This window comes from Zeugodacus cucurbitae, chromosome 5 (assembly GCF_028554725.1).
Source record: "Zeugodacus cucurbitae isolate PBARC_wt_2022May chromosome 5, idZeuCucr1.2, whole genome shotgun sequence".
In the NCBI taxonomy this organism is placed as follows: domain Eukaryota; kingdom Metazoa; phylum Arthropoda; class Insecta; order Diptera; family Tephritidae; genus Zeugodacus; species Zeugodacus cucurbitae.
The window spans coordinates 16385942-16395048 of NC_071670.1; the positions used below are offsets into that span (position 1 = coordinate 16385942).

At 37.4% G+C, this 9107-nt stretch overlaps 2 long non-coding RNA genes across 2 annotated transcripts; one reads left to right on the top strand and one right to left on the bottom strand.

The window, feature by feature from the left end:
* Positions 1 to 1233: 1233 nt before the first annotated feature.
* Positions 1234 to 6191, bottom strand: LOC105217868 (uncharacterized). The gene is made up of 3 exons (XR_008471364.1): positions 6031 to 6191; positions 1749 to 1850; positions 1234 to 1500 (listed from the first exon to the last, which is right to left on the bottom strand). It is a non-coding gene; the product is annotated as an uncharacterized LOC105217868 (long non-coding RNA).
* A 396-nt stretch (positions 6192 to 6587) lies between these two features.
* Positions 6588 to 7017, top strand: LOC105217867 (uncharacterized). Its single transcript, XR_852017.3, has 2 exons — positions 6588 to 6755; positions 6815 to 7017. It is a non-coding gene; the product is annotated as an uncharacterized LOC105217867 (long non-coding RNA).
* Positions 7018 to 9107: the final 2090 nt, after the last annotated feature.

The window sequence follows — 9107 nt, forward strand, 5'->3', positions numbered from 1 at the left end:
ACTCATTGGCTAGGAGTCGTTTTTTTGCAAATTGTTTACGGGCTTCTATGTGTTTATTTTTTAGTAGTGATGCTTTTCTCGGATTTTGTTGTTGTTGTTCTGTGGCAACAGAATACGAACAATTTAAGTAATAATTGACAAATTTGGTTCGTCCAGGATGCTCCTAGCTAATGCAAAGGGATACATTTCGCATTTTTTGTTCACGTATTTCATATTTATTACTGCAAATAATGTATTTGCGGTATTCGCCGTTGCCAATGTTCTGAGGACCATAAATCTTGCGCAAAATTTCCCTCTCGAAAACTCCTAGTGTCGTCTCATCTGATATTGACATCGTCCAAGCTTCTGCACCATAAAGCAGGACGGGAATGATAAGCGACTTGTAGAGTTTGATTTTGGTTCGCCGAGAGAGGACTTTGCTTTTCATTTGCCTACTCAGTCCAAAGTAGCACCTGTTGGCGCGGTTGTTGCTTCCGATGATATCAATATCATCGGCGTACGCCAGCAGCTGTACACTCTTATAGAAGATTGTAACTTCTCTATTTAGCTCTGCAGCTCGTATTATTTTTTCCAGCATCAAGTTAAAGCAGTCGAACGATACTGAGTCACCTTGTCTGAAACCTAGTTTGGTATCGAACGGCTCGGAGAGGTCCTTCCCAATCATGACGGAGCTTTTGGTGTTGCTCAGCGTCAACTTGCACAGCTATATTAGTTTTGCGGGGATACCAAATTCAGACATCGCGGCGTAAAGGCAACTCCTTTTCGTGCTGTCGAAAGCAGCTTTAAAATCGACAAAAAGGTGGTGTGTGTCGATCCTCTTTTCACGGGTCTTCTCCAAGATTTGGCGCATGGTGAATATCTGGTCAGTTGTCGATTTTCCAGGTCTCAAGCCACACTGATTGAATAGCTCCCGTTATATATACCGTTTTTTTATAATCTTAAAATTTTTTGAGATCTTAAGTTCTGCACCCAAATACATTTTTCATATTGGCACTTCTATTATTTTGTGGAAGTGAGTGCATTTAGTCTACTATTGATTGCGTTACTCAGTTGGTTCGGACTCCCTTCCACTCATGAATTCTTTCTCTCTTAAATATTATTCAGTTATTTAGAAATTAGATTCGTCATAGTAAGCACTAGATAGAGCACTATTTTAGCGAACTTAAGATTCAAAGCGCTACAATTTGATTATTACTCCCTCTGATTCAGTAAACTAAATTAAGTAACAAATAATGCTTTTAATATTTGTATATTTTTTACATATTTTTATAATAATAATTTTTTACATAATTAAATACTTCTTAAGTCGAATAACATTTTGCAAGTTGCCTTATGCGTCGCTTTCTCTAGTTTATCTCCCATATTTAAAACAATCCTCGTCGTGAAGGAGAACTTTTGCGCCATCTACAGAGTCATTGTCGGGCTCGTCATTTGGTGCATCACTGTCATTTTCAAGTGGATCAGCAGATCCGATTGGCAGTTCGCTTACGATTAGTAGCACTGCACGATTAGTAGCAATGTGAAAAAAGGTATTATGACACTTATAATGGAATGTAGATTTAGAGAAGCGGAAAATACAGTTGAACTTCCATAACTCGAACTGCTCTAACTCGAAGTTCTCCATAATTCGAACTATTGAATTGGCAATAGAAGTCAAAATTCATACAAATTACCTTCGTTAACTCGACGTTTTTTTGTGGATTATGGTGATTCGAGTTAGAGAAGTTCCACTGTATTCAAATTCTTACCAAGGAGCAAGTAAATGTAGGTACTTCTCGACCTCATCCTTAATAAGTTATTTGTAAAAACAACTTGGGTAGCAATGTGGACACTTTAAATTTAATAACCAACTGCAAAAAAAAAAAATCATTAAAATAAAATTGGGAAATTTTTTTTTTTAATGATTTAAACTTATTCATTGTTCTAAGGGAAGATCGTGTTTTACATGTTAATTGTCTCAAGTTGAGCGGTGTATAATTAAAGAAGACTCATTCATAATATTCATTCATTAACTTTGTCTACAATGGGTATTTGGAAAACACTGAAAGAATTTGAATAAGTTATTGTTCTAAGCGAGGCTCATGCATGATTTCATTATTATTTTTTCAGCTTTCAAAATGAGAACAACTCTCCAAAATATTCTTATCTCATCAATGTCTTTCTTAAAAAAAAGCATGTTCATTAGTGAAAACTCATTTTGACAAAGCTAGTATGAAAGCTCACTGTGACAATGTGAAAGCTCATTGAGATATTATCTTTCTTTTTGAAAATGGAATCGTTGGCGTTGTCAATAGATATAGAAAGTTCAGTACAATGCCAAATATTTTTCCAATAGACCACCGCATTTTCAACTTTCCAAATGAAATGAAACTAAACTCGCCAATAATTTGTTGGGAGTATTTCTTAGAATCCTAAATACCACGCACGTGTTTGTTGTAATAACTCATTTTCTTCTACCCTACACACACACTAAGCTTTTACTCAAACATTTACTTGCAGCTCAATTTCAACTCGCTTGGGAGTAATTTTCATTGCATTCGTTATGCAAGCTCACTTTTATTCTATTGCAACCGTCAAACTGTCAATCAATTCGCATTTCAATCGAGACATTTCGATTTCATAACATACATACATTCCCAGTACATTAATTCCCATTGGCCTGCATGCCACTCATACAGCAGTGTCTTCACTTAAGCGTTACGTAGCAATATGCTGCTTTGAGTAGCCGAGGGGTGATATCAACTGCTTTCTTCACAATTTTTACCTTTGCCATATGTACTTTGGTACATACTTATTGTGTACTTTCGTGCATTAAAAGGTAATGCGATTGATACAAGCAGCATTTTTTATGGGGAAAATGATCACATCGAAATTAAATTAAGCTTGTCTAATGCGTTGGTTTTTATCGTTGAGCTAAAATAAAATTGGATGAGCGCAAAGCTTTGGCCACAAAATCAATATGTACGTGGGTAATATATTTTTTATACTTTTCGAAAAGCGGTCTGGCAATATTGTATTGAATTAGTTCCAAGCGTCGTCAGACAACCATTATACCTGTACCTAACCCCAAGCGACAGTCAAAATCAGCCCGGATTTTGTTAGCTTCTTCCGTTTACCATTAACTGAAGAAAACGTTCAAATAGTCACTTTAGAAGAGCTTTTGAAGATTAAAATATCTTAGGATACCCTTACCTGCGTATGGAAGTTCAAATATTCTATCTAATGAACGTGTCATTCGATTCTTTCCTTGTATAGTCTTATCAGCGTTACGGCAACTGGTCCCAGTGTATATCAATTTAAGGAGTTTAGCAGTATCACTAAAGAAGGCTGTATAAAAAATGAGATAACTAGATCACTTTCTTGTTGTAACAAACCTGAGCTGTTCAACAACCCATCTGACTTGCCGTAATTCTCTACACTGGTTGTCGGTTCTTAATAAAAGTGTTGCTAATTGTTCAGTGTTTTTCAAAAGCTCTCTTTCAGTTCTACTAAAGTATTTCTACTCATACAAAATAAATTTACGAAATTAGTCACACATTTCACGCTAAACAAGTCACAGTTAAACATTCCAACACTCCAATTTGTTTTATGTTTAGGGATACCAACTAAGATAGTCTGGAACTGAATATCTTTAATGATTTTAGGAAACAGAAAGGGCTTTAAACATAGAATAGAGAGTAGTGTACAATCTGCTTTTAAATAATACAAAAATATAGCGATAAAAATCAGGTTCATTTCGATTTCTTCAGGCTCTACATTTATATCGAAAGACTGTTTTTAATATTTTTTCTTTTTTGAGGCAGTAATGAGAGTAACAGAACAGCTACACTACATATTCTCTTCTTTGCTTTCTCGCCGCTCTTGAACTCTCTTCGAGTGAGCGTAAATATTTTGTTATAAAAGTGATTATTATACACTCTCTATACCTCTTTTTCTGTAAAGCTGCCGCAATAATGTAAACGGAGAGAGACCCTAGCTATAAAAGATTCTTCTTTGGAACTTTTAGAAAGGATTGCTGCAAAGTTTTGAAATAAGGTCTTTAATAATTGAAAGCGTGCTGACGGTAAAAAATAAGATTTCTTTCGTGCCTTAGAAGTTTCAAGATTTTAAAACATTCTTATAAAGTGGATTAAAGTTTTCGTTTGTAAGACTCTTAATATTTTACCAAATTTACATTATTCATAACCGAAAGCTTTCGTTAAGCTTACAAAATATTAACATAAGAGTCCCACTCACTCCAAACATTCGTTCAATAATATGTCGTTTACAAACTGTTATCACTTTCTCCTAATCTCAGCTACTGCAGATTAGTTTTGTACATTTTCATTAATCGCTTGTTTAGCGAATGTCTTACAACTGATAAAACTGTTCAAATCCGCAGAATTACAGATTTCGTAAAGTTTGCATTTGAGTTGCCACCTATTACTATTTTGTACAGTAAATTTTGAGTGGCACTAATTTAATTCCTGGGCGCAACAAATGTTCACCTTGCAAAGCAGAGACCAAACTGCAACATACCAACGCATTCAAAAGCAACAGTTAAAGAAGCTAAGTAGCACCCACCAGGCTGGCAACTACTAGCCTAACCATAATAGGGTTGGCGAAGCATTCAAATCGAGAGCAAATGGTCGACTACGTGATTTTCTGAGAACATACAGCATTACGTGGACTTTGTGGGTGGCTTACATGCGATGAAAAGTAGTAGGGTTGCCGTGTACGCTTAAATAGTGCAAAGGTTAGCTGACGAATTGAATACAGGAAGCAAGGAAATGGAGTGAAATAGTCTTCAACTACTTAGAAGGGAGTAAAAAGTTCGTAGCGACGATAACAATAACTGATATCGAACCATCGGTCGCCAAAAAATATATCTATACTTTCGACCAAATAAATATTTAACTTCCAACAATTAAATACAAGAAAATTACTGCAAAGTGGTAAGCAACGAACTTGCGACTAAAGAGCGTAAAAAGAGTTTTTTCTTTTTTGCTGCAAGATTTAATTTTTCTCGGTAGGAATTTACTATAAAAAGGCGGCGAAATAACTGAAAAAGTCACAGTTGAAGTAATGGATTGGCCTTCGAAATTATTATTCACTTTAGTTGCATGTTTGTTTTTGCAACAATTAGTTACGGCTGCTAATAAGACCGAAGTCCATCAAGGGAACACTAGCACCAGTGGTGGCAATATCTCCAACAGTACTGCAAGTAACTCCACTGTACTTAACGACAATGCCAACCCGGCAGCTAATGCAGACAGCAGCACATCCGTTGAGAGTGATACGACCGGTACGGATAAAAATATAGGCACGAAAACAGGTGCAGGAACATCTGGTTTCGTTAATCGACTAGCACAACGCCAACAGAAAGGGTTAAACGGTCAAAAACGTCCAAAAAAGCCGAAGACGAAACGCAAAAAAAAGAGACGCCAACGTAAACGAGGTAAATTCAAGAGCAAAAAACAAAAAAACACTAAGAAACCGAAACCGAAAGCAAAGCCGAAACCGAACGCAAAAGCGAAACCGAACGCAAAACCGAAACCGAACGGAATACCGAAACCGACAGCAAAATCGGAACCGAAAGCAAAGCCGAAACCGAACGCAAAACCGAAGCCAACAACAAAACCGGAAGCGAAAGCACAGCCGAAACCGAACGCAAAACGGAAACCGAACGCAAGACCGAAACCGACAGCAAAACCGAAACCGACAACAAAACCGGAACCGAAAGCAAAGCTGAAACCGAACGCAAAACGGAAACCGAACGCAAAACCGAAACCGAACACAAATCCGAATCCGACAGCAAAACCGGAACCGAAAGCAAAGCCGAATCCGACAACAAAATCGGAACCGAAAGCAAAGCGGAAACCGAACCCAAAACCGACAACGACAGCAAAACCGAAATGGACGCATAGGTTGCATTGAATTGTCTGAAAAAAATATATTGACAAAACCTCAAAGTTCTATGTATGTATATGTATGTATGTATGTCAAATATTGTTTTTTTGTAAAAAATACATGGACTTTTAATATCGTTACCGTTTTCCGTTGAAATTATACAAAGTAAAATGTGGCGTTTGAGCTTCTCCGGCTAAAATCGGTATGAGTATTTTGCCAATTTCGGCGAACACCCTTAGGCGCTAGAATTCTTTCCGGCGAACAATCCCATCTGGTATTCCACACCTTCACCAACTCTCATGAACCTTCGCCGCTGTATATGATATCAGCTAAATGTCTCAATGCGCGCAGTCTGAGTTGGAATCGGGTCATAAGCTTCTATAAAAATTTCCGGAATTGTCGAATTAGTGATCGAGCTTTGGTCGCAGCAGATATCTAACCATAACTGCTTCAAAGCCCATCCAGCAGGTTGCTTGTACCGTCGCCATAGTACCAAGATCTCCGAATAATGGATTGCTGTAGAGGTAAACCATGAACCCAGCCCTCTACAGCATCAAGTACGGGGGACAGGTATACTTGCTTTTTTGTGACTAAATCGCGCATATTTATATAACTTCGTGCATGCGAAAATAATTTATTTTATGACTATTAATGTGAATTCAATAAAATTCAGCCGTGTAAAAATTGTGCAACATTTTTATCAGCACTTTTTCCACGGTATTTAAAATATTTTATTGCTTATCAATCTATTACATCTTTTTAAGCAGCGGCCTCACTATATAAACCTATATGTAATTGGCATCAAATGTTAATTTAGTAAACTATCTTCTAGAAAATGCTTGGTGTCACTTCAGTTGTTACTTTCGGTAACTAATTTCTCACAACACCTTTTAAATTCAGTTTTACTAAACGATTTTCTTTGTAGCTATATTGAGCTTCCTTCAGGCGGGAGAAGGAGATTGTATGATTTTGGTAAATAGAGCCCGTAATGTACTAGACCCATATTTTGCTAATATGGTACCTTTTCTACGATAAGACAGCAAAGTATTTTGTTAATTATTTTGGTCAAAATGTAGTAATCATACAAATGAGCAATAATCTAAATAAAGTTCTTGTTAATTAAATCGACTAATGTATAATAACAACTAATTAAAACTAAATCCTCGACATAGAATTCAACTTATAAACTTTATTGTTGGGCGGGGTCTGTTAAGCAAGATATTCACATCTTCAACAAACAATTTATCCTATAAATATGGAAATAAAGATGCGAGCCCTTACATCCTTACTATTTATCCATAATGATCTTTACTATAACGGTGTGTTGGGCTTACATTCGATGAAATTGTATCGCCCAAATTTTTATTCGGGTTTTTCGAAAACTGTTTCGTGGTTTATAATATAACAATTCTTAGTTGGGTATTGATCCGTCTTACTACCGGCGTACGCCGATGATATTGATATCATCGGAAGCAACAACCGCGCCGTTTGTTCTGCTTTTTCCCGCATGGATAAGGAGGCGAAGCGAATGGGTCTGGAGGTGAATGAGGACAAGACGAAATATCTCCTGTCATCAAACAAACAGTCGGCGCATTCGCGTCTTGGCTCCCACGTCACTGTTGACAGTCATAACTTCGAGGTCGTAGATAATTTCGTATACCTGGGAACCAGCATCAACAACACGAACAATGTCAGCCTCGAAATCCAGCGCAGAATAACTCTTGCCAACAGGTGCTACTTTGGACTGAGTAGGCAATTGAACAGTAAAGTCCTCTCTCGACGAACCAAAATCAAGCTCTACAAGTCACTTATCATTCCCGTCCTGCTTTACGGTGCAGAAGCTTGGACGATGTCAACATCAGATGAGACGACACTAGGAGTTTTCGAGAGGAAAATTTTGCGCAAGATTTATGGTCCTCAGAACATTGGCAACGGCGAATACCGCAGACGATGGAACGATGAGCTGTACGAGTTATACGACGACATTGACATAGTTCAGCGAATAAAAAGACAGCGGCTACGCTGGCTAGGTCATGTTGTCCGAATGGACGAAAACACTCCAGCCCTGAAAGTGTTCCGCCGGAGGAAGCCGAGGAAGGGGAAGGCCTCCACTACGTTGGAGGGACCAGGTGGAGAGCGACCTGGTTACACTTGGGATCTCCAACTGGCGCCGAACTGCAAAGGAGAGAGACAGGTGGCGCACTATCGTCGATTCGGCTATAACCGGCTAAACGGTTGCAACGCCAATCACATACATACTACCGGTTATAAGGATCCGATTATCGTGTCCGCGATTTACATTATCTCAAGACTCATCTTCCGACTCTAGTGAATTCCGAACAACTAATATATACATTACATTCTCACTCTACCTTAATCAGTGTGCAACTCTTCCAAAGATGTATTCACTCAAATCTTTTCGGACCGCAGACAATTTTGGAGGACTTTAGCTTTTGTTTTATTGTTTTTGAAGTTATTCTTAGGATACTTACTAGAAGCCCATTTCCGATTCATTTAAAATAAAGAACTGTAAGAAACACTTAAGAATCTTGTAATATACATATATTATTAGATTCCTCAATCGCTTGGGTATTGGTTTTCTGATTCGATCCTGAATGTTCGAAAGAAGAATCATAATTTTAGGACAGTGATCAGGGTTGTTTGAAGCTTTGTATTTCACAAAACCTCTATTTGGTTGGAATAGAAATCGGCCCTTTTCCTGGCAGCTCTCAGTGATATCCAAATATGTATAAAACTAGCAAGAGCACCCAAAGCCAAAAACTCGGATCAATGTTATGTTGAGAACTACTAAAAGTGCATTAACTCACTAACGAAATGTACAAATACCGCTTTGGCCCCTCATAGATAATAGATAATTTTTTACGGAAAATACCGGTAAATATCTCAGTTATTTTACAGAAATTCTGTGCCGAAATTGCGTGAAATCGGGTCACAACTCTCACTAGCTCCCATATACATGCCTAATATTAAGTTTTTCAAATATTCGGTTACACCCGAATTCAGCCCTTTCTTACATTTTTAATGATTAATGTTGTCTTAAAATTGGTCCGTAAAAATTTTTGAATTTTCCCTGCATTTTTTCCACGGTAATTAAAATATATCATCGCATTCCAGACTATAAAATTTTATTAAATAAGTAAGAACTTCACTATATAAACCTAGTTGCAATTGGCATTAACTGTTAATTTAATAGACTA